At 47.2% G+C, this 27,935-nt stretch overlaps 1 protein-coding gene and 1 long non-coding RNA gene across 5 annotated transcripts in view; one reads left to right on the plus strand and one right to left on the minus strand.

The window, feature by feature from the left end:
• The window catches only part of AK9 (adenylate kinase 9), an 824,487-nt gene that overhangs the window by 552,129 nt on the left and 244,423 nt on the right, over positions 1–27,935 (plus strand). The gene's annotated exons all lie outside the window — the stretch shown is intronic.
• LOC138295903 (uncharacterized) overlaps positions 1–27,935 on the minus strand; it is a 419,369-nt gene that overhangs the window by 309,195 nt on the left and 82,239 nt on the right. Inside the window, exon 5 of the long non-coding RNA XR_011203710.1 lies at positions 17,903–17,988. This is a non-coding gene — a long non-coding RNA (uncharacterized lncRNA). The remainder of the gene's footprint in view (positions 1–17,902; positions 17,989–27,935) is intronic.

Below are 27,935 nucleotides of genomic sequence, written 5' to 3' on the forward strand. Positions count from 1 at the left end.
TAAACTTTTGAACATTCTCCAAGTCCCAGAATGGATCCAGAATTTTTTTCAGCAGTACCTTTGAGCTCCGCTGGGTGATGCCATGTAGCCCATTAGCAAATTGCTTATGACTAGTGTGCAGATTCCTAAACGTGGAATCTTATTAATGTATGGAGTCCAGTTCCCAGAATGGGGAGGATTGGAGGGTAAGTGAGGAATCTGAGATTAGATGGATTATTTACCAGAAAGAGCATTACAGAATATAAGTAACTTGTTCTTCTGATAGAGACTTCTAACTGCATATTGGTCACCTTTTGAATAGATACCAGAGTATTTATTTGTAGGTGGGTCTGTAAATGTACTTAAACCAAATCATCCTATAGGATCAAACAGGCAAAATGCCCCTCTCATTGAACCTGGCTGTCCAGACAGTAGTGCTTTGTGAATGTATTGGAGTGATGCCCTCATAGCCGCCTGGCAGATCCAAGCCAGGAACTCCACGAGCCAGCACAGTAGTAGTAGCATTGGCTCTGGTGGAAAAAAGCTTGCAACCTTTCTGCAGGCTGCTTTTCCTCCAGTGTGTAGCAAATCTTGATGCAGAGCTTGATTCAGCAAGACATAGGGGGTTATTCTAACTTTGGAGGAGGTGTTAATCCGTCCCAAAAGTGACGGAAAAGTGACGGATTTACCACCAGCCGTATTACGAGTCCATTATATCCTATGGAACTCGTAATACGGCTGGTGGTATATCCGTCACTTTACCGTCACTTTTGGGACGGATTAACACTCCTCCAAAGTTAGAATAACCCCCATAGTCTGTTTGTACAAGGCCTTGCCTTATTTCACCCTAGAGAATCGTACAAAGAGCTGATGTTTAACCCGGTGTTCTCTGGTATGATCGATGAAAAAGATCTGTGCTCTTTTGGGGTCCAAGTGATGAAGTCTGTACTCCTTCTTAGAGGGGTGAGGCACAGCATCCAGTGACAGCTGGGTGACAGTGCAACTGATGTGGAATAGCATCACAAATTTCAGCAAGAAGAATGCTTACATCCAAAGAACAAGTTTGCCTGGGAAGAATGTGGTGTGTGGCGCATTGACACAAAAAGCCTGAAGCTCACTCGCTTACTGCACTGATGTTCTGGCAACAAGGAACACAGTCTTCAGGGTGAGAAGCCTCAAAGGAGAGCTGTGAAGCAGTTCAAAAGGAGAACACATCTAGTAAGTGAGAACCAAGGTAAGGTCCCACTGTGGCTTGACAAAAGGAGAGGGAGGAAAACGTATGGAAACACATAATGAAGAAAGATCTGGCCAGCGCAAAATGGATGAAAGAGCCAAAATATATGCTGTAACTGTGTCTGGAGCAAAGCATTGTCATAGGAGGGGCAAAATGGACTGCGAAATGTCAGATAACTTTGCCTGGATGGAGTCTTTTTGCTGTGTGCCACTCCAAGGTACAACTGTACCCCAAAGACAGGCATTTGCAGTTTTTGTCAAGGGATTCCTGGCTGCCAAGATGATATCAACCACCTCCAGGGGAAGGCCAAAGATGTTCAGCTGTCAGCACTCAAACTCCAAGCCTGAAGGTGGACATTGCAAAGGCCCAGGTGCGGGACCCTGCCCTGCCCTGCTACTGTGACAGCATAGCCTCCTGGAGAGGCAGCCTGATTGGAGGACAGATGCTTTTGCACAAGAGTTCTGGATACCATACTCTCCATGCCCAATTTGGGGCCACTAGAATGACATGGGCCCAGTTGGTCCTGATCTGTTTCTGAACCCAGTACAGAAGAGGTATCTGCAGACTCAGTAGTCCTAAGTTTGACCCTAGTTTAGAACACGTCTCCTAGCGAGAGATGCCTTGGAAAGTCCAGCGTGCAGAACTGCTTACATTGTATGTTCTCAATGGTGGCAAATAGGTCAAGCCAAGGCTTCCTCATTTGTGGAAGAAACCTTGCACCTCCTCCGGATGCAACTGATAATTAGTGATCAGCCAGATGTCAGCAGCTGAGCTTACCCACCCTGGCATTCAAAGACCATGGTAGGTGGTCCAGTAATTTCCAGAGCCGCAGTGTTTCCTGGCAAGGTGTCTGTGATCCTAACCATCCTATGTGTTGCAGTACCACATACCAGTGGGGTTGTCCTTAGTACCTTTTCCAGCCTCCCCTTGTTGGGTGGCCCTCAGCTCCAGAAGGTTTATATGGAGCTTGGTCTCTGCATGCACCAGAGGCGTCTGATCTCCACATCTCCCATGTGGCCTCTTCAAACCAGAAGGGATACATTGGTCACCAATTTAGCTCTGGGTCAGGTAAGAAGTGGGGTCTGCTGCTGACCCAATTGCGGTCATGTAATATCCACTGAAGATCTTTTGCAGTCTCCTCTGAAATATGGATGTGTTCAAAGAAGTACTCTTGATGTTGGGCCCACTGACACTCCAGATCCCCTTGCAGAGCCTACATATGCCACCTGGTGTGCTGTAGAATCAAGATGCAGGAGCCCAGCAGACCCAGCAGTGTAAATCGCCCTCACTGAGATGCAGAACTGAGGCTGAAAGATTGGTATCATAGCCTGACTGTCCTGAAGTCTCCTTTTCTGAGGAAAAGCATGAAACCAGACCATGTCCAAGATGGTTCTGATCACTGGGAGTGTCTGAGAAGGAGCCAGCTCTGATTTTGACATCATAGCGAGCCCCAAAGATGACCGGAGTTTTAGTCTGGAGATGGTTGACGGCAGCCTAGGGCAAGCCTGCCTTCAAAAGACAGTTGATGCAGCGAAGGAAGAATGTGACTCCTAACCTCCGAAGATGTAGTGCCACCACCGCCATCACTTTTGTGAATACCTGGTGGTCACTGGTGAGACCAAAAGGGAGCACACTGAATTGAAAATGCTCATTTCCCACCACTAACTACAGGTAGTGCAGATGGGCCTATGGGACAGAAATGTGGAAATAGGCATGCTGGAGATCCAACGCCGCCATCCAGTCTCGAGGGTCATGAGCAGACAAGACCAGAGCCAATGTGAGCATTTTGAATTTGTTCTTCTGGAGGAAGGTGTTGAGAGAGTGCAGGTCTAAAATAGGACTAAGGCCTCTGTCCTTTTTTGGCAACTGAAAATAGCATAATAACAACCACAACCTACTTCTGGTGCAGGCACTGTCTCAATAACCCCTCAGGCCAAAAGGGTGTGCATTTCATGCCATAAAACAGACGGATAGTCTTCCGTTGGTGATTCTGGGGATGGTGAAGAGTGCAACAGAGTGGAAATAAAATGTAAGGCGTACCCATTCTGGACTACATGCAAGACCCACCTATCTGATGTGGTGATCTGCCAACCTGCAAGAATCTAAAGCCACACTTAGGGGTTTGCAAGGTGTGGCTGCAGGGGGACAGTTGTAGGAGGCTGGCCTGGTTTGTAGTGGGTACCTTGGGTACTTACACCTTATACCAGGTCCATTTATCCCTTATTAGTGAACTAGTAGTGTTGTAGCAGCTTAGGCTGATAGAGGTAGCTATAGCAGAGCAGCTTAGGCTGAACTAGGAGACATGCAAAGCCCATGCAATACCACTTATAGTTACACAACTAAATACAATACTCCGTGTTACCAAAAATAAAGGTCCACCCTTTGTGTCCTTAGGAGCATGCTCGTCATTGTGTGAGGAGTCCCAGGGTACCGGACGTCGTCGTGGAAGGTGCTTGCTTGGAGCAGGAGAGTGACTGTCACTCCATGGGAGATTTCTTTGGTTCTTCTGGTAGAGGATGAAGACGGAGTCCCCAAAGCGTGCACATCATGGAAACTGTTGCAATTGCTGGATTGGAGCTGAGGTTACTGACAAAAAGTGTCTCTTGTAGACACTTGTTGCAGTTACAGCGTTTCTTGGAGCAGGCTGCGGTTGATCCGAGGTCAGAAGAGTCTGAAGTTGTTGCAGAGGATTCCTGAAGGAAACTTGCAAGCAGAATCTTGAGAGAACCCACAGGAGATACCCTAAATAGCTCTGAGAGGGTGATTGGCTTCCTTATCAGGTATGGACCTATCAGGAGGAGTCCCTGATGTCACCTGCTGGCACTGGCCACTCAGAGCCCTCCAGAGTGCCCCCACACCTTGCAAAGCAAGATGGCTGATGTCTGGGACACACAGGAGGAGCTCTGGGCACCATCCCTGGGGTTGGTGATGGACAGGGGAGTGGTCACTCCCCTTTCCTTTGTCCGGTTTCCCGCCAGAGCAGGGAAGAAGGGGTCCCTGAACTGGTGTAGACTGGTTTATGCAACAAGGGCACCATCTGTGCCCGTCAAAGCTTTTCCATAGGCTGTGGAAGGCTACCCCTCCCCAGCCTGTATCTCCTATTTCCAAAGGGAGAGGGTGTAACACACTGCTTTCAGAGGAAATGCGTTGTTCTCCTTCCTGGGACTGGGCTGCCCAGATCCCTGAGGGCAGAACCCTGTCTGTGAGGTGGTAGCAGTTGTAGCTGCAGTGCAAGCCTAAGAGAGCTGGTTTGGCAGTACTGGGGGTCCATGGTGGAGCCCCCAGGATACATGGAATTGGCTCCCCAATACCAGATTTGGAAAAGGCAGGGCAAATCCATGATCTTAGACATGTTACATGGCCATATTCAGAGTTACCATTGTGAAGCTACATATAGGTATTGACCTATATGTAGTGCACGCGTGTAATGGCGTCCCCGCACTCACAAAGTCCAGGGAAATGGTCTTGAACTATGTGGGGTCACCTTTGCTAGTGCAAGAGTGCCCTCACACTTAGTAACTTTGCACCTAACCTTCAGCAAGTGAAGGTTAGACATGTAGGTGACTTATAAGTTACTTAAGTGCAGTGAAAATGGCTGTGAAATAGTGTGTGCACTATTTCACGCAGGCTGCAATGGCAGTCCTGTGTAAGGGTTTGTCTGAGGTCCCTATGGGTGGAAAAAGAAATGCTGCAGCCCATATGGATCTCATGGAACCCCAAAGCCCTGGGTACCTAGGTACCATATACTAGGGACTTATAAGGGGGGTCCAGGGTGCCAATTGAAATTGGTAAATGAAGCTGGCCTACAGTGACAAATTTATAAGCAGAGAGAGCATAAGCACTGAGGTTCTGATTAGCAGAGCCTCAGTGACACAGTTAGGCACTACAAAATCATACACATTAGGCCACAAACTATGAGCACTGGGGTCCTGGCTAGTAGAATCTCAGTGAGACAGGCAAAACATACTGACATATATGTTTTTATCTATGAGCACTGGGGTCCTGGCTAGCAGGATCCCAGTGACACAGTAACACACACTCACAAACAGGTAAAAAGTGGGGGTAACCATGCTAGAAAGAGGCTACTTTCTCACAGCAGTGGGCTGAGTGGCACGCTGACCTTGACCACAGGGTTGTTAGGCGGTGTGGTCTTGACTGCAAAATAGCTGGGCACCTTGGTGATGCTTGTGTGGCTGGTGGTATGGGTGCCTCTGCCTAAACCACAAAAGGAACAGTTGGGCTGCTGCAGCTTATGAGGTTGGGCAGATAAGCCTAGGGAGCGTGCCGTGGCCCTTCTGTCTTTGAACAGCACCAGAGCAAATCCGCCTCGTCCCCAGAGAGGCAAATGCCATCAAAGGACATGTCCATAAGATTGATTGTCACATAAGAACCCCTCAGAACATAGACAGGCATGGTGACACTGGTTCCAGTGGCTCTCCCAGTGGAATTAGTGGTATCTAAAAACACAATTCATTTTGAACTTGGTTGTGTCACAACCATCCTGTCTGACTGTCGTCAGAATAAGTGTCCTAGGACACCTGGTAGAACTTGAGCCACTGAATCCCAAAGAGCATGGGAGTAGCAGCCAAGCAGGCAACTGTCCTTAACGAACTTGAGGGCCAAGCTAGTGCAGGTAAATACCCTCTTCCCAAAGGTTTCCACTCTTTTGAACTCCCTATTGGGGGCGGTAGTTAGAAAAATGCCTGCACCACCAAATTGTCAGATAAGGGGTACTGAGACAAAAATGCAGGGTTACCCAGGGCAGAACAGTGATGTGTCTCAATTGGTGAGTGACTGGGGAGCCGGAAAAAAGGTTTGCCCAGGACCCTGAGAAAGTATTTGTGAGTACCCCATTGAAGGGCAGTAGGGGCTAAGTAGATGTTTGCCTTGGCTGGAACATTTCCCTCAAGGTATTGGTTTTGCCCTTTAAGGTGGCAAGCTTGAAGTCAAGAACTTCAGCTGCCCTACGCATGACCCCTGCAAAAGATGCACTTACCTTAGTGGCAGGCGCCAGGGGCGAGAAGAGTCTGAACTCCAGGGAAGCGTCAAGGCTACTGGCTCTTTGGAGGTCATCGTACCAATTTGTTTGTGGTAGGGTTGACCTATCTCATCACTCACGCCAGAGTTCTTGTCTGAATCCGGACAAAATAAGGACTGCAACATATGGGTTCTTCAATGGAGGTTGTGCTTCTATGGGTATTGCATGCAGTTTTGTTGAGTTTGTAGTGGCACCAACTCGTCATGGAGCACAATGGGTACCTCATCCTCTGGCATCAATGGAGTCAGCATTGGCATCAAGGCTCTGGATACTGGCTTGGAGGGTGGTGCTGAAGGCTGAGTTGGGGGGGGGGGGCGCATTCTTGGATTCAGAGGGTAAAACTGGCACAGACTGTGTGCCTGCTGGTGGTATCCTAGATGGATGACCTCTTGGCTCCTTTGGGCCCACAAGTGCACTAAAAGGTGTCAGTAAGGATCCGAAGAGTCAGAGCAGGACCTTGTATAACTCTTCGATCTGCCTCAGTGTCACAAGCAAACACCGAAACTAAGGTTGTACCAGAACAGGTTGCAGGATGGACTCTGACATCAACTGACTTTGGGAACGAGATTGAGAAGCATGGTGACACCCTTTCAGCTTCTTCAGAGTATATGAGTGGTGGAAAGGTCAAAGCGTGCTTGGATTTTTTATGTTTTTTCTTCGACTTACCTAAAGACATGAAGCATGCGATGACTGACCTCAAGATCTACAACATCGTGACTGGGAATGGGACTGACCGTTAGACTTGGACCGATCTCACCACAGAGTCTATTGGTGCTCGGCAATATAGAGTTTTGCCTTACGGCCTCATATAGCTTTCAGGTTCACCAACTCCCAATCACTGCCGGGCTGTCGGCAGGCACCACAGGCAGACCTGATGAGGCTCTGTCACATACATTTGTTTGCGACAGTCCTTACAGTGCTAAAAACCTGTTTTGGATGCTGACATTTCCCTTGCTCACAGGAAAACTTTGAGATAAATTGTCCCAGAGACAAGAGGTAGCTCCAGATCCATGTCTGGTGGCACAGAAAGAAAGAAACTGATGTCAGCCTGCCAGAGTGGTGGCTACGTAAGCTCAGCACATCATTTACAAAGTAGAACAACATCAATGCACAGCCGCACTGCACCATCTATCAACGTGCAGAGTTACTGCTGAAAGTTTCAGAATCCATTCTGATGCCTGGGAAATATGCAAAAGGTGAGGAAAATGCAGTTTGAAGTCTCTATCAGATCTGTAGTTATATGTATAGAGAAAGCCAGAAGACAAGCATTCAGGTATAACTGTGTATCATCGGGATTTAAGACGTATATGAATCATGAGTCAATTAAAATGCCCCCAAGTAGTTCCATGTCAAGGGTGAAAAGTGCAGGTACTAAAATGGAGCCTGGGTGAGACTCCAGAAAGGGAGAGTGAGAAGACAGGAAAGAAAGTGTCCAGAGTTCACCTGCTGGGAACGATTTTCCAGATAAAAGGAGAGCCATCAGGGAGCTATACCAGCAAAGCCCATGCACTGTTTGAGATTGTCTCACAAAGTCTAAGGCAATGGCGAGATCAAAGAGGATTGGAAAGCAGAATTTCCATTGGACTAGGATACAGTGGGCATTGGCAAAGATCTGAGAGGCAGTTTTGCTGCTGAGACTTGGGCTGAAATCAGAATCATAATCATCCAGGAGATCATTAGAAATTTATTTCTTCTGTTGAGATGTAATGCAGTCTTAAATACTTTTGACAAAGAAAGGACGTCCAGTAAGAAGGCAGTTGGTGTTGCTTTGAAAATGTTAGCCACTGAGTGATATGTACAGTTTCTGATGGATACATCTACCTGTGTATTGCTCACCTTTTGAATACTACCAATTGCACCAGCAATTGGCAGAATTTTTTTTCGCTCTAGCTCGCCTCTTGAACGAGGACATCACAATGGGACGGCTCCGCACCTGACTCTGTCTGATGTCATCGAAGTCATAAGAAGTCCTCGCCTGCACGCTGACGTAGGCTTTTTCTGCGTCTTCGACACTGACGGTTTTTCTACCTCTCCAGGTGGTTACACTGTTTTGTAGCTTCATTGTTGAGTTTTTTTTTCCCTTTCTGCAACAACGTCTCCACCGAAGAAGTCGGACTTTAAGCCTTGTAGAGAGTGTGGGGGTCACATGTCGGTTACTGACCCTCACGAAAACTGTCTCTGGTGCCTAAGTTCTGACCATGACGTCAGGGGATGCTCTTCATGCCAAAGCATGAACTCAAAGGCACTTAAGGAAAGAGAGGCGAAGCTGTTCTTAGCGAAAGCTAAAAAAGAGAAGCAGGACTGTTGAAGATCCACGCCTCAAGAGGAATCATCGTACCACAGGTCTTCGAGGTTGCACAAGAGGTGGCGGCACCTCAGCTCACGGTGTCACTCATCCCGAGATGCCAGCCCCGAGTCTTAGTCTCCAGCTTTAAAGTCTTTGTGCCATGCAATGTGGGAAGTGAGTCCCACTCTATCGCCTCCACAACAATAGTTGCCAGAGATGTCACTGGCGACTTCTTTGGTGGAGATCTCGGCGTCGCCATTTTGTCCTGCTGTGCAGTTTTCTTCTGTAACTCTATCAGCTCGGCAGATGGAAGAACAGGCATCAGGTCAGGCCCAGCTTCCACAACAGAAGCAGGAGTATTCGATCTTTCTGGCCCCAGAGACGGACCCACCCAACTTCTTAAATGCTAAGTATAGGATTTATAATAGAGCGATGGCCCCCAAGGGTGCGCCTGCTGGCCCCACGGGTCCTTTGGCCTTTAACCTTTAACCTTGGAGGCTTTCTGGCACTGTATAGGCAGGCTCCCTTTATGCCTTTCCTGCCTATTTACTCCCTATCAATGGTTGAGGACGGCGCAGAGAAAGATACCATCTCCTTCGGGGTTGCCGGTGCTGGCGGCGCCGGTGTCAATGTTGGACATATCTTGTCCGGCATTGGCTCAATCTACACATGCCAGGAGCAGAGCCCGACTTCACCAGCACCGCAACAGGCTTTCTCGACATTGGTGCCTTCACTGTCGACTGTGTGGCTTCACTCCAGGTTAACGTCGAGGAGAGAAGCCTTGTGGCTCTTGGAGTTGAAGCAGTACTTGGAAGATCAGCAGGACCTGGAGGAAGGAGAGATTCCCTTGTCTTCTCACAAGTTTGAAGGTATTGAGGTTCCGAGTGGGTTGGACACCTCTCCTGAGTGGGAACTGTTGCCCCTTGGGGGTATACTACTTCAGGAGGTTACCTCATATCATATGGTAACCAGGAAGGCAGCAGAACGTCTGGACTTACCTCTGCCTACTATGGAACTAAAACCGAACATTCAGACTGAGGTGCTTCACTCTTCTGCTGCATCAGAACCCCTCCTGCCATTTAATGAGGCTTTAATGAAGCCAGTCTTGGATCTGTGGCAAAAGCCTGTTTCTACTTCTGCAGTTTCCAGGTTTATTGCCAGGAGGTACAGAGCTGCACCAGGTGGCCCACAGTTTTGGAGTCAGCATCTAACAACTGAAAGCCTCACGGTACAGGATTCTTGTTCACCCAAAGCTGCACCTGGTTCCTTCCCCACAATACCTGCAGACAGGGAGTGAAAACACTTGGAACAGTCAGCAAAAAATATTTTTTGTGAGGAAGTATGGCGTTAAATTCAGTGATTGCTACATGTTTGTTGGGCAAGTATATCCGTACTCTGATGGCTTCAGTCAAGGAGGTTATTCCTAAACTCCCTCCGGATGTGCAGGGTAATTTTACAGAGCTGCTGCAGGATAGTCAGGCAGTAGCAAAACTGTGAGAAAGTAGCCTCTTTCTAGCCTTGTTACCCCCACTTTGGGCCTGTTTGTGAGTGTATGTCAGGGTGTTTTCACTGTCTCACTGGGATCCTGCCAGCCAGGGCCCAGTGCTCATAGTGAAAACCCTATGTTTTCAGTATGTTTGTTATGTGTCACTGGGACCCTGCTAGTCAGGACCCCAGTGCTCATAAGTTTTTGGCCTATATGTATGTGTTCCCTGTGTGGTGCCTAACTGTCTCACTGAGGCTCTGCTAACCAGAACCTCAGTGGTTATGCTCTCTCATTTCTTTCAAATTGTCACTAACAGGCTAGTGACCAATTTTACCAATTTACATTGGCTTACTGGAACACCCTTATAATTCCCTAGTATATGGTACTGAGGTACCCAGGGTATTGGGGTTCCAGGAAATCCATATGGGCTGCAGCATTTCTTTTGCCACCCATAGGGAGCTCTGACATTTCTTACACAGGCCTGCCACTGCAGCCTGAGTGAAATAACGTCCACGTTATTTCACAGCCATTTTACACTGCACTTAAGTAACTTATAAGTCACCTATATGTCTAACCTTTACCTGGTAAAGGTTAGGTGCAAAGTTACTTAGTGTGAGGGCACCCTGGCACTAGCCAAGGTGCCCCCACATTGTTCAGGGCCAATTCCCTGAACTTTGTGAGTGCGGGGACACCATTACACGCGTGCACTACATATAGGTCACTACCTATGTGTAGCTTCACAATGGTAACTCCGAATATGGCCATGTAACATGTCTAAGATCATGGAATTGCCCCCTCTATGCCATCCTGGCATTGTTGGCACAATCCCATGATCCCAGTGGTCTGTAGCACAGACCCTGGCACTGCCAAACTGCCTTTCCTGGGGTTTCACTGCAGCTGCTGCTGCTGCCAACCCCTCAGACAGGTTTCTGCCCCCCTGGGGTCAAGCCAGGCTTGTCCCAGGATGGCAGAACAAAGGAATTCCTCTGAGAGAGGGTGTTACACCCTCTCCCTTTGGAAAATGGTGTGATGGCAGGGGAGGAGTAGCCTCCCCCAGCCTCTGGAAATGCTTTCTTGGGCACAGATGTGCCCAATTCTGCATAAGCCAGTCTACACCAGTTCAGGGGACCCCTTAGCCCTGCTCTGGCGCGAAACTGGACAAAGGAAAGGGGAGTGACCACTCCCCTGACCTGCACCTCCCCTGGGAGGTGTCCAGAGTTCCTCCAGTGTGCTCCAGACCTCTGCCATCTTGGAAACAGAGGTGCTGCTGGCACACTGGACTGCTCTGAGTGGCCAGTGCCACCAGGTGACGTCAGAGACTCCTTGTGATAGGCTCCTTCAGGTGTTGCTAGCCTATCCTCTCTCCTAAGTAGCCAAACCCTCTTTTCTGGCTATTCAGGGTCTCTGTCTCTGGGGAAACCTTAGATAACGAATGCAAGAGCTCATCCGAGTTCCTCTGCATCTCTCTCTTCACCTTCTGCCAAGGAATCGACTGCTGACCCCGCTGGAAGCCTGCAAAACTGCAACATAGTAGCAAAGACGACTACTGCAACTCTGTAACGCTGATCCTGCCGCCTTCTCGACTGTTTTCCTGGTGGTGCATGCTGTGGGGGTAGTCTGCCTCCTCTCTGCACTAGAAGCTCCGAAGAAATCTCCAGTGGGTTGACGGAATCTTCCCCCTGCAACCGCAGGCACCAAAAAGCTGCATTACCGGTCCCTTGGGTCTCCTCTCAGCACGACGAGCGAGGTCCCTCGAATCCAGCAACTCTGTCCAAGTGACTCCCACAGTCCAGTGACTCTTCAGTCCAAGTTTGGTGGAGGTAAGTCCTTGCCTCACCTCGCTAGACTGCATTGCTGGGAACTGCGACTTTTGCAGCTACTCCGGCCTCTGTGCACTTCCGGCGGAAATCCTTCGTGCACAGCCAAGCCTGGGTCCACGGCACTCTAACCTGCATTGCACGACTTTCTAAGTTGGTCTCCGGCGACGTGGGACTCCTTTGTGTAACTTCGGGTGAGCACCGTTTCACGCATCCTCGTAGTGCCTGTTTCTGGAACTTCTCTGGGTGCTACCTGCTGCTAAGAGGGGTCCTTGTCTTGCTCGACGTCCCCTCTACCTCCTGGTCCAATTTGCGACCTCCTGGTCCCTCCTGAGCCACAGCAGCATCCAAAAACGCTAACCGCACGATTTGCAGCTAGCAAGGCTTGTTGGCGTTCTTTCGGCGGGAAAACACTTCTGCACGACTCTCCACGGCGAGAGGGATCCGTCCACCAAAGGGGAAGTCTCTAGCCCTTTTTGTTCCTGTAGAAACCTCAGCTTCTTCTGTCCAGTAGAAGCTTCTTTGTACCCACTGCTGGCATTTCCTGGGCATATGCCCATCTCTGACTTGCTTGTGACTTTTGGACTTGGTCCCCTTGTTCCACAGGTACCCTAGATTGGAAATCCACTGTTGTTGCATTGTTGGTTTGTGTCTTTCCTGCATTATTCCTCTAACACGACTTCTTTGTCCTTAGGGGAACTTTAGTGCACTTTGCACTCACTTTTCAGGGTCTTGGGGAGGGTTATTTTTCTAACTCTCACTATTTTCTAATAGTCCCAGCGACCCTCTACAAGGTCACATAGGTTTGGGGTCCATTCGTGGTTCGCATTCCACTTTTGGAGTATATGGTTTGTGTTGCCCCTATCCCTATGTGTCCCCATTGCATCCTATTGTAACTATACATTGTTTGCACTGTTTTCTAAGACTATACTGCATATTTTTGCTATTGTGTATATATATCTTGTGTATATTTCCTATCCTCTCACTGAGGGTACACTCTAAGATACTTTGGCATATTGTCATAAAAATAAAGTACCTTTATTTTTAGTATAACTGTGTATTGTGTTTTCTTATGATATTGTGCAAGTGACACTTGTGGTACTGTAGTAGCTTCACACGTCTCCTAGTTCAGCCTAAGCTGCTCTGCTAAGCTACCATTATCTATCAGCCTAAGCTGATAGACACCCTATACACTAATAAGGGATAACTGGGCCTGGTGCAAGGTGCAAGTACCCCTTGGTACTCACTACAAGCCAGTCCAGCCTCCTACAAAAACTAGTTATTCAATCTGGCCTGGATACTGGGGACTCTGCTGCCATAGCCATGGGGACCTCAATTGCAAACAAAAGGCTTGCATGGCTTAGAGGGTCGCGGTTCTCCCCTGATGTACAGTCTACTGTAATAGCTCTTCCATTTGATGGATACAGATTGTTTGGAGCCAAGGCAGATTCTGCCTTAGAGAGGTTTAAGGAGAGTAAGGCTACCACCAAACCTCTAGGGCTTCAATCTCTCTCCTCACCCTTCAGGCCTTTCCGTAGGTTTAGGGGGTTTGCCCGCTGCTCCTCCTTTCACGGTTGCTAGTAATTCCAAAGTCAGCAATCTGCCATCCCCCCTTATAAAGCCTACAGAAGACATGGAAGACCTAGGCAGCGTGGTACCGTCCATCAGCCTTACTTCTCTTCTACTTCTTCATCTGCTGGAAACCTTCCAGGAAAGCAACCCACGTTCTCCCTCCTTTCAAGAGCATGTGTTATCCGTTGGGGGGAGGTTAATTAAATTGCGGGGAAGCGCAAGGAGGTCACTGGAGGCGTGTCGAGGGCAGGAGCCCTTTAAATTTCTAATCGCGCTCCCGCCGTCGCGGGAAGCGCAAGGAGGTCACTGGAGGCGTGTCGAGGGCTGGAGCCCTTTAAATTTCGAATCGCGCTCCCGCCGTCGCGGGAAGCGCAAGGAGGTCACTGGAGGCGTGTCGAGGGCAGGAGCCCTTTAAATTTCTAATCGCGCTCCCGCCGCGCGGGACGCGCCCGGGCAAAGCCCGGGACAAGGGCGGGCCCGTCCTTGCCCGTCCGTGCCAGGAAGAGGCAGGGCAGGGCCACCCCCCTGACATTCATCCAAAGTTGCATGGACATGCCAATCTACACGTATGGCTGCCTGAAGGTACTGTGTTGATACTTACTCCTAAATAGGTCCTTTTATAGAGGGCCTTTGGACCGTATTCTCCACCTATTGTTGCGACGCTCTTTCCATTACCCGATAAATACTGGAGTGGGGACAGGCTGGGCCTCTGCCTTTTTTTTTTCTTTTTCTCTAACTGGCAATAGGTCTGCTTAGATCTATAGTGGCAGCTTAATCCATGGGAAAACGCAAGGCATCAGAACCCCCAAGGGGAAAGATGAATTCTGTAAAAAAACTTAGGAATGCGGGTGAGAACTGCACGATAGCTGAAATAGACGATCTTATTGAGGAGGTAGAGTCACTACTATGCAGTAGGACCACTATTCGGGAGGGCCCCGACAAAAAGATTACCTCCTATTACACGAAGAAAATCAAACCAGTGGAAGATAAAGCGATAGAGATCGTTTCCCAGCAAGAGGGGGAGGCACCATCTGATGTCAGGACTGTTAGCCCTAGGGTTGCTGCAACTAGACCCTTGCACCTATGCACCATTGATAATGGTAGGAAGAAGAGCCATATCCAGGAGTGCGAAGTTAGGTGCTCCAATAAATATACAGTCTTGGCAGAACTTGATAGTAGTAACATACAGAATGCACAAGAGGGGGAACCCGTGGATGAATTACACCCATATATCCCAACTGTACAGCTAGATAGTGAAAGGATCACTCCTTTCAATTCAGAACCAGGGAACCCTCTAAAAAATAAAACAAGATCTATAGCAGATCTTTATGATCTAATCACCGGATTAATCCAGGAAGTTAGGGATTTGAAACTTGAAGTCAGAACCTTAACAGATATTGTGGAAAAGGAGGGGGGTAGGGGCACCAATAGAGGCCAATGCGAAAGGGAGTCCCCCCCCATATCACCCCATCTACAAGGTAGATCCACATATCCTCAAAATTCGATTACTAACCCTAACCTTACCCCAGCTACAGCCAAGATTGTACAACAACCACAGGGATGCACGATAGGGGTCAATGTGGAATATATTGGTTCACGCAATTCCCAGAGAAGAAATTATAGTAACTTATGCCAAGGAACAGGGAAACCACAAAGAGATCCCCGCTTGGTAAAAGGACCCCAAAAAGGAATTTTGGAACTTACTTTGAACTCCTATCCCCAAGCATCTAATGATTATAACAAAAACACCATATGGAACCCATACTCTGAGGAGGATAGGTCTCCTACTAGGATCAATGTTGTTCATCTGTTAAATGTTCCAAAATTACCCTTAAATAGCAGAGAAGATGAGGACTCCTTAAAAAATAAGCTTATACATTGGATCAGGGCTAAAAGACACTGTTTATCCATAATTCGATCAGATATTAGGGGGTCAGAAAGAATCCCTGGAGAGAGGGGGAAACCTGACGTTATTGCATTAACACTCAAGGATGGAAGATTAATCAGAGGTTTGATTGACATGGAACAGAGAACCCCCGCCCCTAATTCCAATGCCATGAGGTTTAGCTTGGATCCATTAACTACCAAACTTCGAGCACAAAGGCATAAACTTAACCACAATGAGGGACTGCAAAAGAGAAACTATGATTCAAACCTTGAGAGAGTAGATTGACTAATCCAGATAGATCAGGCACAAGTGGAACCCAATGGGGACCAAATAGTAGGGGAGCCCCATGAAGGGATTGATCTCCATGCTATAGGGGCAGGGAGCGCAGTGGAGCCTTTGTATGGTAGGAAAAATTTAACAACTCACCCGAGCCATACTCTTAATGCCACAAGCCTAAACGGAAGGGGTCCTATCACCATGATTTCATGGAATGTAGCTGGCTTAAAAAACAAGCTTATAGACCCCGAATGGCAGGACTATATTGATCGACACCATGTCTGTCTCTTCCAGGAGACATGGCTTAAAGATCCACCGTATAAAGTAGGATATAAAACCTACTTTATCAGTGCAACTTCAGCTGCCAGAGGGAGACCGTCTGGGGGGTTGGTTGTATGGGCGAAGATCTCATTAAATGTTGAGATACGCATGCAAGCCACTGAGTCGGAGGACATTCTATGGTTGACAATGGGAAAAAAAAATAAGATAATAACCCACTTGTTTAATGTATATATAAGACCTAGAAAGTCAAACGTGGAGTCTCCTGAAATAACTCTACTAGACGAGCTGCTCAAAAAAATTCCAATAGGTGAGACAATTATGATAGGGGGTGACCTTAATTGTAACTATGAACCTATAATTGGATTCGAACATTTAGCAGAAGAGGAAGACCGAATGAGAACAATTCCTTACCTAACAATAGAAAAAACTGTCCCAGGCACAGTGGCCGCACTGCAAATCATGAGCCTTACATTAAACCATGGACTGATGGCATGCAATGGCAGAGTGGGTGAAGTCGGCCTTAATCTGGTTACTTTCCAGAGAGGCAACTCAACTTCAAAAATAGATTACATTCTGCATAGTATAAGCACATGGGAAAGACTAGCGACCTTTAAAATTGATAAAAGAAGGGATAGCGATCACTTCCCGCTAATAATTGAATTCAAGGCACACTTCTTAGATTTGGACTCGAAATATATAGAACATGATAAAGTGAAGTTACAACCCACCCTCAGTAACAACAGAAGGGTTGTAAAATGGCCAGTAATACTTGGCAATCAGGTCACTTTGATAAACATTTACAACATATTTTCTGATCTCTTGGAGCCTTATGCAGAAAATAAACCTAGTGACATTCCTATTACGGCCATCCACCAGTCATTGAGCACTATGTTAAGACCTGTCCTGACTAAACAGTTACAGAATAAGCACATAAAGGAGAAGGCCCAAACCACCCCTAACAGTCCATGGTATACTATCAAATGTAGAGAGAGAGGAAAAGAGTACTGGTAGAGGCACTAAAGCAAAAAAATCAATTAGCCATACAGCAGGCAAGGGCCAGTTATAAGAAAACGCTGGCTATTGCCCAACGCAACTGGGAGGACCAAAAATGGCAAGACCTGCTGGTAGCAGCGAAAAGCAATGATGCAAGAACCTTTTGGAAAATAGTTACCCATGGTAGCAAAGAGGGGATATTTACTACAGACCATCACATAGACCCCGAAACATGGGTTAACTATTTTACATATCTTTACTCTGACCCTCCCACCTTCGATCTCTATCCCTCAAGACACAAAACCCCAGTGGCTTGGGGTATTTTACCCGAGTTACAGTTTAGTCTGGAGGAGACGGTGATTGCCATTGAAGCAATCAAGCCAGGAAAAGCCCCCGGTTTGGATAAGATCCCGGGGGATCTATTCAAACATAGCATAGAAATCTGGGCACCTTATCTAAACCTTTTAAGTAATGCTATAGCAAGGGGAGGCCCAATGCCCGAGACATGGACAGGGGCAGAAATAATCCCAATCCACAAAAAAGGATCCAGGGAAGACCCAGGGAACTATAGACCAATTAGCCTCATAGACGTCACACAAAAAATGTATGCTAGACAGATCCTGAATAGAATCAATATCTGGATAGAAGAGAACAGCATAATGTCTATATACCAAGCAGGCTTTAGACAACAGACCAGTACAGTTGACCAGGCCTTTAGGCTATTGACAATAATGTGGAAATACACTAGACTAAAGAAAGGCCACCTGTATATCGCGTTTGTGGACCTGCGCGCAGCCTTTGATCTGGTGCCGAGAGACTCCTTATGGGCAGCATTAGGAAAACAGGGCATGCCGGGGAACCTCCTGGGCCAGCTGGAGAGGCTACATGAAAATACATTTGCAAAGGTCCGGTGGGGGCCAAAAGGAGAGTTGACAGACCCAATACCTATCAAGAGGGGGGTGAGACAGGGCTGTGTGCTCGCCCCAACTCTTTTCTCTTTATACATCAATGATCTGGTTCATCATCTGAAACAAAGTAACCACGACTCACCAAGATTGAATGATGATCCAGTCCCCGCCCTCCTTTTTGCAGATGACACCATCCTATTGTCTCAAACTCCAATGGGCCTGCAAACTCTAAAAGATAAATTCAATGAGTATTGCAGCTTGAAGGGGTTAGAAATAAATGCAAACAAGACTAAATACTTAACTGTTAACCCTCACAAAGCACTCAAGAGAAACATTTGTATTAGAGGGCAGGCACTGGAACGAGTTAAAAATTTCAACTACCTAGGGATACTGCTTGATGCCAAATTGTCATGGGCGCCGCACATCAACAAAGCTGCTATCTCCTCAACTCATAGCTCTGTGGCAATCAGTAAAAATTACAAATGTTCAAGGTCGAGTACTGTGTCACCAGTATTCGAGATCTACAGGTGCAAAGCACAGGCCGCTGCTCTGTATGGCGCAGAACTCTGGGGATTCACAAAACTAACTCCATTGGCCACTCAGGAAAATAATTTCATGAGGGGGATATTGGACCTCCCTCCATCGACTCCGCTGATTCCCTTAGCCCATGACACTAATATGAAACAAATAGGCAAATTGGCAGCCCTGAGGCCCCTGCTCTACTGGTGTAGACTTTGGACAACCCCTGAACTGATCCAATACAGGCAAGCCTTAATTGAGATCATGGGCTTGGACAAGACTATTTCCCTCCCGTGGCTTTATTATATCAGGCAAAGCTTTTACAATTTAGGGCTGAAAATCTACTGGGATGAACCGCATATACTCACAACCCAATCAAAGATCCGACTAAAGCAAGTATTTTGGGACTTCATCTTTAATAGCCCTCTTCATAGCAAGGATTCAGGTAGACTAACCTTAAGTTTTCTGGATTTTAAACCACTACCGAGCGCTGAGGAATGGATTGATACCATTCAACCTAGACGAGCAAAAGCTTTATTTATGAAGTATCGATATGGGATTCTCCAGGTCAAGGCTTTTACCTTCAAATGGGGTCTCCTGAATGGGAGTAATCATGAGGCGACCTGCGAGCTATGTAATATGGAGACTCCAGAAACGACGGATCATGTCCTTTTAAATTGCATTGCCTACGATAAACTAAGGAAGAAATGGATCCGACCCATCTGCAGGAACGTTGAAATCAGGAACTACAATGAAGCTGCCAGATCTTTGAGATCCAGCTCGATACCATATGTTGTTTTTGGTCTAAGCCGGTTCTTAATAGCAATTTCATTAATCAGAGACAAGGCGGGCCTGAGGTTGTAGGCGCTCTAATTCAGGCAAAACTCCCAAAGTCAACCTATGGGTCCTGAAATCGATAACTGGGAGTCACCCTCTGCAATTCAATGGCCTTGGGACCTATAATCGGCCAAGGATATATCTAGCTCAGGGGACACTGTCTATGCCCGGGAGGACCGTAGCTACTGGGAGGTTGATTAAGTTACCTAGAATGGTCATTGTCACCTATGAAACTTGTTCCTGGATTCTGATATTTATTTATTTTTTATCCCAAAAAATCTCCTCCTAGTTAGGCAAACAAGTGCCTGATGGCACGGGAGGTAAATTTTATGGGTTTTACAAATGAAATACTGTAATCGATTTTTACCTACTGTTTTTAAGATCAATATCAGATAACTTGTTTCTAGTAGATAAGTGAATATTTGCTGCTGCTAGAACAATGTGCCTTTTTGCATCACTCGATCGTATATGACCTCTAAGCAATATAGGCACGTAAGAAAGAAAGGAATCGTTGGGCCCTAGGGATTGTTAATCACTTTCTAAAAATTAGTCAAATAACCCCTCACGTGATGATGGTATCTATATTGCTAAGATTGTAGAGGCAACTTGAACCTACTGGAGGCAAATAGTCATTCAAAAGCATATATCCTACTTTCATAATGGTTACTTTTTGAGCTAGTCTATAGTTAATGATACTACTAGCAAGATAGCAATTTTAACTGTTTTTGTATTAAGGCTTATACTTTAGGGGTATTTTATAAAAGTTTATAATATTTATATGGCGATCTGCATGATGATATGTACTGTATATTTTATAGTGTTTTAGTGATTAATTGTTGATTTTTTAATAACATTTATACCCATAACTCGCCTATTTGTATTGTATGGCCCTGAGGGAGCTTTGGTCTCGATCAGTTTTTAGTGTTTCTTTGTCTTTTTTCTTTTAAAAAAGTGTCTTTGTTTCTTCTAGAAATGTAAGAATTTTGTCAGTATGCTTTTATGGTATTGTTTTACCGAAATAAAGCTGTAAAGTATATAATTAATTTCCTTCAAAAGTGGAAGTCAATAATGGACAGTTCGGTGTTAGACATTGTAGGAAATGGATATACCCTTCTCTTTCAGGAGTTTCCACCTCTTTTCCCTCCCCAGCAAACTTGGTGTTCAGAAGAACATTTGCTGCTGCTTCAGCAGGAGGTACAGAATCTGCTTTTAAAGGGTGCAGTGGAGTTAGTTCCAGAGCAGAAAAGGAGCTAGGGATGTGATTCAAGATATTTTCGAAACCCCAAAAAGGATGATCGTTTGCGCCCCATCCTGTACCTAAGGATTTTGTGTTGGTTCCTCAAACAGGAAAAATAAAAAATGCTGAACCTAACACAGGTGCTTCTTGCGCTGGACAAGGAAGACTGGATGGTTTCTATCGACTTGAAGGATGCGTATTTTCACATCCTCATTCTGCAGTCACACAGGAAATAGAGCTGCATCATGGTCGGTACGCAACACTGCCAGTTTGCGGTCCCCCATTTTGATCTTACTTCCACAGCTCGAGTCTTCACCAATGTAATGGCAGTGGTTGCAGCACTTCTCAGAAGGTGGGGAATACCAGTATTCCCTTACCTAGACAATTGGTTGCTCAAAGCCAAGTTTCCGGAGTTGGTGCAACATCACTTGCATTTGACAACTCAGCTGTTGTTCAATCTGGGTTTTTTCATCAACGTACCCAAATCTCACTTGAGCTCTCTCAGCACACCCTGTTCATAAGGGCAGTAGTGGGCACCACAATGAATCGTGCCTACCCTACTCCACAGAGGATTCAGGACATTCAGGCTATGATTCCAATCTTTCAGAACGGAGCGTTTGTTCCAGCCCTAAAGGTCTTATGTCTCCTCGGTCTATTCGCCTCCTGCATTCTGTTGGTCACTCATGCAAGCTGGCACATGAGGGCCCTCCAGTGATGCCTCCACAAGCAGTGGTTTCAACACAAAGGAGATCTCAAGGTGTCTATTAGGATCTGCAGAAGCACTGTGATAGATGACTCTGGTCCTAGGCTCAGGATCATTGGATTGGCACAGAAGCAAACCATTTGGCCGGAGTTCTCAAGGTTCGTGCAGACAGTCTCAGCCTGCACTTTTCAGTCGACCACGAGTGGCGACTTCATCCGGAGATGGCTCTTCATGTCTTCCAGTTATGGGGGCGCCTCATATAGACCTGTTTGCCACTCTTAAGAACGCGCACTGCCCATTGTTTTGCAGCTTCCAGTACCTGATGCAGGGAATGCTGGAGGACGCGTTTCAATTGGGCTGGAGGAACTGGCTGCTTTACGTGTTCCCCCTCCATGCCCTTGATTCCTCCGGTTCTGAGGAGATTCGCCAAGACCAGGCCCAAGTCATGTTGATAGCTCCGGATTGGCCAACAAGGGTGTGGTATACAGACCTCCTTCAGCTCTCACTGTGCCCGCTGTCTCCCTGACAGGACAGATCTCTTCTCACTGTCACTGGGGCAGGTTCTACACCCCCACCTCCAGAGCCAGCACCTACATGCCTGGAGATTGAACAGGGCAACCTGAATTCCTTTTCTCTTCCCCTTGAAGTGGTAGATGTTACTTTGTCATTCAGGTGACACTCCACCAAAACTGTCTGTGCTTATAGATGGGTCAAGTTTGTCAAATGGTGTGAGGACAGACACATGGACCTTTTAAATGCCCACTTATCCAGTGTTTTGCAATTTTCTCTTTTGTTGGCACAGCAAGGTTGTGCAGTTGCAACAGTGAAGGGTTATCTCTCTGCAATGTCTGCATTTATTTACTTACCTGACCAACCACCTTTGTTAAAGTTCCCTATAGTTTTAAGGTTTCTTACGGGTTTGACTAATAAGTTTCCTCCCACTCCTTTTATAATGCCTCAGTGGGATTTAAATTTAGTTTTAACGTGTCTGATGGGTACGCCGTTTGAACCGTTAAATAGTTGCCCATTGAGGCTCCTTACTGTAGGAACGTAACCTCTTTCTAGCTTGGTTGCCCCCACTTTTGGCCGGTTTGTCAGTGTGTTTGACTGGGTCTACTAGGATCCTGCTAATCAGGAACCCAGTAGCTATGCTCTCTCCCTTAAATTATGGTTGTTGCATACTGTTAACTCAGTATGTCACCCACAATTGGCATACTGGTGCCCCCTTATAAGTCCCTAGTATATAGCACCTAGGTACCCAGGGCATTGAGGTTCCAGGGGATCCCTATGGGCTGCAGCATATAATTTGCCACTCATAGGGAGCCCATGCAAAGGCTTCTGCATGACTGCCATTGCAGCTTGCGTGAAAAGGTGCATGCACCCTTTCACTGCCATTTACACTGCACCTAGTCACTTACAAGTCACCCTTATAACAGGCCCTCCAGCCCTGAGGGCAGGATGCAGAGTACCTGTGTATGAAGGCACCCCTGCACTAGCAGAGGTGCCCTCACAACCTCCAGGACCATTTTCCCGGACTTCGTGAGTGCAGGGACGCCATTTTAAACGTGTACTGGACATAGGTCACTACCTATGTCTAGCTACATAATGGTAACTCCAAACATAGGCATGTTTGGTATCAAACATGTTGGAATCATACCCCAAGGCTTTTGCAAGCATTGGTTGTATGATTCCATGCACTCGGGAAGCTCCTTAGAGGACCCCCAGTATTGCCATTCCAGGCTTCTGAGGTTTTCCAGGCAGCCCAAGCTGCTGCCACCTCTCTGACAGGTTTATGCCCTCTGGTTGCTTGAGCCGCTCAAGCCCAGGAAGACCGAACAAAGGATTTCCTTAGGGAGAGGGGTGTTACACCCTCTCCCTTTGGAAAAAGGTGTTACCGGATTGGGAGGGGTAGCCTCCCCAAGCCACTTGAAATGCTTTGAAGGGCACAGGTGGTCCATAATTCAGTCTACTCTGGTTCAGGGACCCCCAGTCCCTGCTCTGGCGCGAAACTGGACAAAGGAAAGGGGAGTGACCACTCCCCTGTCCATCAGCCCCCCAGGGGTGGTGCTCAGAGCTCCTCTAGAGGGTCTCTGGATTTTGCTATCCTGGATTCCAAGTTGGCATGGAACACGGGGAGCATCTGAGTGGCCAGTGCCAGCAGGTGATGTCAGAGCCCTCCCCTGATAGGTGCTTACCTGTTTAGCTGGCCCATCCCCCTTTCAGGGCTATTTAGGGTCTCTCTCTTGGGTGGTTCTTCAGATTTGGATTGGATTGCAAGACTCCAGCAGGAACCCTCTGCATCCTTTACTTCACCTTCTTACTTTAAAAAACGGCATCTGGACCCTCCAGGAACTCTACAAACTGCAACAAAGAAGCAAAGACGACTCCTGCAACATTGTAACTTCAGTTCCTGCCAGCAACTGCAACTGTTTCCCAGTTGTGCATCCTCAGAGGACAACCTGTTGTCAGCCTGCAACAGAAGAACGAAGGAATCTCCCTTGGGGTGAAGGAGTCACTCCCCTGCTTCAGCAGGCACCTCTCTGCAACGATGACCGGCGGCGTGGGTCCCTTCTCCTGATGAGCTGCGTGGATCCTGCCTCACGGGTGCTGGACTCAATTGGTTCAGATGGTCCCGACATCCTACTGTCCAAATTTGGTGGAGGTAAGAGCTTGCCTCCCCACACAAGACAGTACCCCTGTGTACAGTGTGTTTTGCAGTTGCCAAGGCTTGTTAGCATTCGTCCACAAAGTTCTTTGTGCACCGTGCAGCTCCGGCCCCCAGCACTCTATCCTGCGATGCACACCTTCCTGCATGGGTCTCTGGCGGCGTGGGATCCTTTGTTGTAGTGCTGCATGGGCCTCCATTTGTGCCTCCTTTGCCCCCGTGCTGTGGGACTCCTGTGCACGCTGCCTGGTTTTCTGAGGGCTCTCTGAGTTGCTGAGACCTACCCCCAGCTCCTCCTCCTGGGTAGAGTCCACCAGGTCCCTCCTGATCTGGGGCAGCACCATTTTCCACTAACCACAAGCTTTGTGTGTGCCAAGGCTTGTTGGCGGAATCCAGCGACGCAAACCAGACTGCAATCTTCCATCTGGCATGGGACATAATCTGCGCCAACCAGGAACCCGCATCGGTCTTCGGTGCAGTACTGACGTTATTCACCGGTGTTCCTCTTTTGCACCTTCATCTGGGTTAGCAGGGGCTCCTGTCATCCCTGGACTCTTCAGTGCTTCTTGGACTTGGTCCCCTTCTTTCACAGGTCTTCAGGTCCAGGAATCCACTGTTGGTGTCTTGCAGTCTCTTCTGGTTCTTGCATAATCGTCTTTCTTGTGTTCTTGTGTGTTCTAGGAAAGTTACTTTGATTTACTCCTGCTTTCCTGGGCTCTAGGGTGGGTTCTATTACTTACCTTTGGTGTTTTCTTATACTCCCAGAGCCCCTCTACACACTACACTTGCCCCCCGCAGGCCCATTTCTAACTATTGTGATTTCCACTATTTGCACTGTTTTCTAACTGTTTTACAGCTATTTTTGCATACTAGTTTATATAATTTGTGTATTACTTACCTCCTAATGGAGTATAGTCTCTATGGTATTTTTGGAATTTGTGTCACCAAAATAAAGTACCTTTATTTTTGTAACACTGAGTATTTTCTTTCATGTGTGTGAGTACTGTGTGACTACAGTGTTATTGCATGAGCTTTGCATGTCTCCTAGATAAGCCTTGGCTGCTCAGCTACCCCTTGAGAGCCTGGCTTCTAGACACTGCCTACATTTCACTAATAAGGGATAGCAGTACCCGGTATAAGGTGTAAGTACCATAGGTACCCACTACAAACCAGGCCATCCTCCTACACTTATGTTTAAAACTGTTTTTCTCATAGTGATCGCATCGGCTAGACGTGTTAGTGAGCTGCAAGCTCTTAGTGTAAAACCCCCGTTTACCACTTCCCATGTCAACAAGGTGCTGTTGAGAACCAGGCTGACTTTCCTGCCAAAGGTAGAGATTCCTTTTCATTTAGGGCAGTCCATCACCCTTCCGTCCTTCTACCCTCCTCCCCATCCTTCTAAAGAGGAGGAAAGGCTACTTCTTCTGGATCCAAAGAGAGCGTTCAGGTTCTACATGGACCGTACAAGTGAATTTAGGACTGACGATTAGCTGTTCATCGGCTATGTGGGCAAAATGAAGGGTGGGTCACTCTTTGCGGAACGATCCTCCTAAAGGCATTAGGGCTCATTCGACCATAGCTGTGGCTGCTACATCGGCTTTAGCTAGAGGTGTACCAGTCATTGACATTTGCAAAGCAGCAACCTGGGCTTCCCTCCACACTTCTGCAAAACATTACTGCTTGCCTGTTTCTTGGCATAGGCAGGCAGGCACCCACCTCCGAGTGCGGAACTGCTTTGGGGCTCTGTTCAAAAGGCGAGGAATCCACAGGTAGATGTATCCATTAGAAGAACAAGTTAATTACCTTTGATAACGCTAGTTCTGGTGGATATAGTATCTACCTGTGGAGTTCTCACTGACTCACCCACCTTCCCGTTGCCTATCTGAATATACCAATAAGGAAATTGTTGTGTATATTTTGTATATGTTGCAGAATATATATATATATATATATATATATATATATACATATATATATATATATATATATATATACATTTATATAAATTAATCTATTGAGTTCGTACATGCTGTGCTTGCGATGTTGGTGTTCACCTGTTCACCTCGAAGGCACGAAAAAAAGTGAGTGAAACTGATGTCAGTACACCGGTGAGGACTTCTTATGGCTCTGACATCTTAGAGTTGCGCGCAGAGCCGTTCCATTGTGACGTCCTTGTCGACGTGGAGAGCCAGAAATCAAAAGATTTCCATTGATAGCTGGTGCAATGAGGTGTAATTCACAGGTAGTTACTGTATCCACCAAAAAAAGGGTTATTGAAGGTAAGTAACTTGTTCATATAGCCCCACAGTAGGTCAACGCCATGGCTTACAGATTTAGCAAGAATGACTGTGATAGAGCCAGAAAACTAGTTGTACAGTTTAATGCCTATATGCTGTCATTTTGGGATACTGAGTCAAAGGTTAAGCAACTAGTCTAAGATTTGTAAGGGCTGTGATGAGTGTTCTGCTATTGGGTGGAAGCATCCATAAGTCTGATTTCTATTATCAAAAATTAGAGATCCCCCAACATATAACAGAGGGACACTCAGGCGAAGTGGTTTTAATGGGTTTAGCAGCTGTTAGTTATTTTAATTGTCTGCGATTATTTTTGTCTAAGTCAAGAATGGTTTTAATAAATAATGATCTGGCTTTTTAGAGTTTTGTATGTAGAGTTATTGATTAGATAGAGGGTTCATTAGAATAAAGAGTGGTTTGTGCTTCATTTCTTCCCAAAAGCCATAATTTCCTTTCTTAAGTCAGCTCAAATCAGGATGAGCTTTTGGGACGCTTGTTGCTTTGATTCTGAAAGGCAAGATAAGTTATTATGTGACCTCATTATGGTGACGCTGGTGTAAGCTTGTATTTAAAGAGGTGGTTGTGACAGACTAGAAGTTGTAAGGCAACTAAACTCATCATTGTCAGATCTTTTGTTTTGGTATTTCATGCTTACTGTGATGTTTGGGGTTGACCCCGAGAGGGTGGGGCCTCGTGTTGGCGGCATCTGCCTGACTTTTGGACTGTACCCTGTGTCAGATAATACCGGGACCCTTGGGCCTAGTGATTCCTACCACTAGACTTTGTGCACCTGGCGCCCGACAACATCTGATAAAGACGACTAGCTGCAGATTCCTTATCTGTGAATTCTGCCCCAGGCGTCATACTGGATCCGGGCAATTTTCCTCAGAAGTACCTCTGCGCGTCTGTAGCGGGCATCGAGCGAGTCCGCAGCGACTTCGTCCCCAGAGATGACATCAGCAGAGTCCATATATTCCCTCCTCCAATGTGCTGATGTCAGTTTCTTCTTTTCTGCGCAGTAACGCGGATCCGGTGTATCGGCGTACCTCTGGCCCTTTGGCCTTTTTCACCCGATGTCGGGTATTTTGTTTTCAATACCAATATCTTTCACAGTACATTGTGTATATGCCTTCTGGGTTTAAACCCTGTGGATCCTGTTCCCGGCAGATGTCGGTAACGGATCCTCATTCCGTCTGTGGTGCCTGGGGTCTCATCATGACGCCGACGACTGCAACACCTGCCATCGTCTGAAGCCGAAGTCTTTGAGGGAGCACCATATGAAGCTCCTTGCGGCGTAGGCGGACAGGTCCTCTTTGCGCCGGCGTTGCGTTCTGTCTTCATCTTCTCTGTCCGAGAGCGATCAAGGAGTCGTTCTCGGATGGTTTCCATGACCTCTGTTGCATCCTCTACGTCTCCAGGTAGGTCACAGGTGCCTTTACGCTCTCCGGCGTCTCCGCCTCCGCGTTCTGCTCCAGGGGAGTTTGTGCCCGTGTCAACCCCATCTCTTCTGCTGTTTCCCGGCATTGGGGCGTACATGGAGCAAATGCAAAATTTTTATGCATCCCTCCATTCTATCTTTGGTCCTACCCCCCTCCCCCACCTCAGGAGCGCTTTGGGCCCTATGGAAGTGGTGAGTGTTTTGGCCGGTTCTTTGCCAGCGCTTTCCATCTCGGTGCCTGCTCACACTCTTGAATCCAACTCCGGTGTCGGATCGTTGTGTCTGCGCACGGCCTCGTACAGCCTCCGTCTCCTTCGCCTGATCCTCTTGTCCCAATGCCTCACAAGCTCTGTTAGACTCGTAGAACCCATTTGACGTGCCGATATTGATATCTCCGGAGTCAGGCGACGCTGCTTCTGAGGAAGCTTCCCCCACTCGTCAACGCTGGGAGCGGCGCCGGTGACTTTACATGAGGATTCTGT

Source organism: Pleurodeles waltl, chromosome 5 (genome assembly GCF_031143425.1).
Source record: "Pleurodeles waltl isolate 20211129_DDA chromosome 5, aPleWal1.hap1.20221129, whole genome shotgun sequence".
Taxonomy (NCBI): Eukaryota; Metazoa; Chordata; class Amphibia; order Caudata; family Salamandridae; genus Pleurodeles; species Pleurodeles waltl.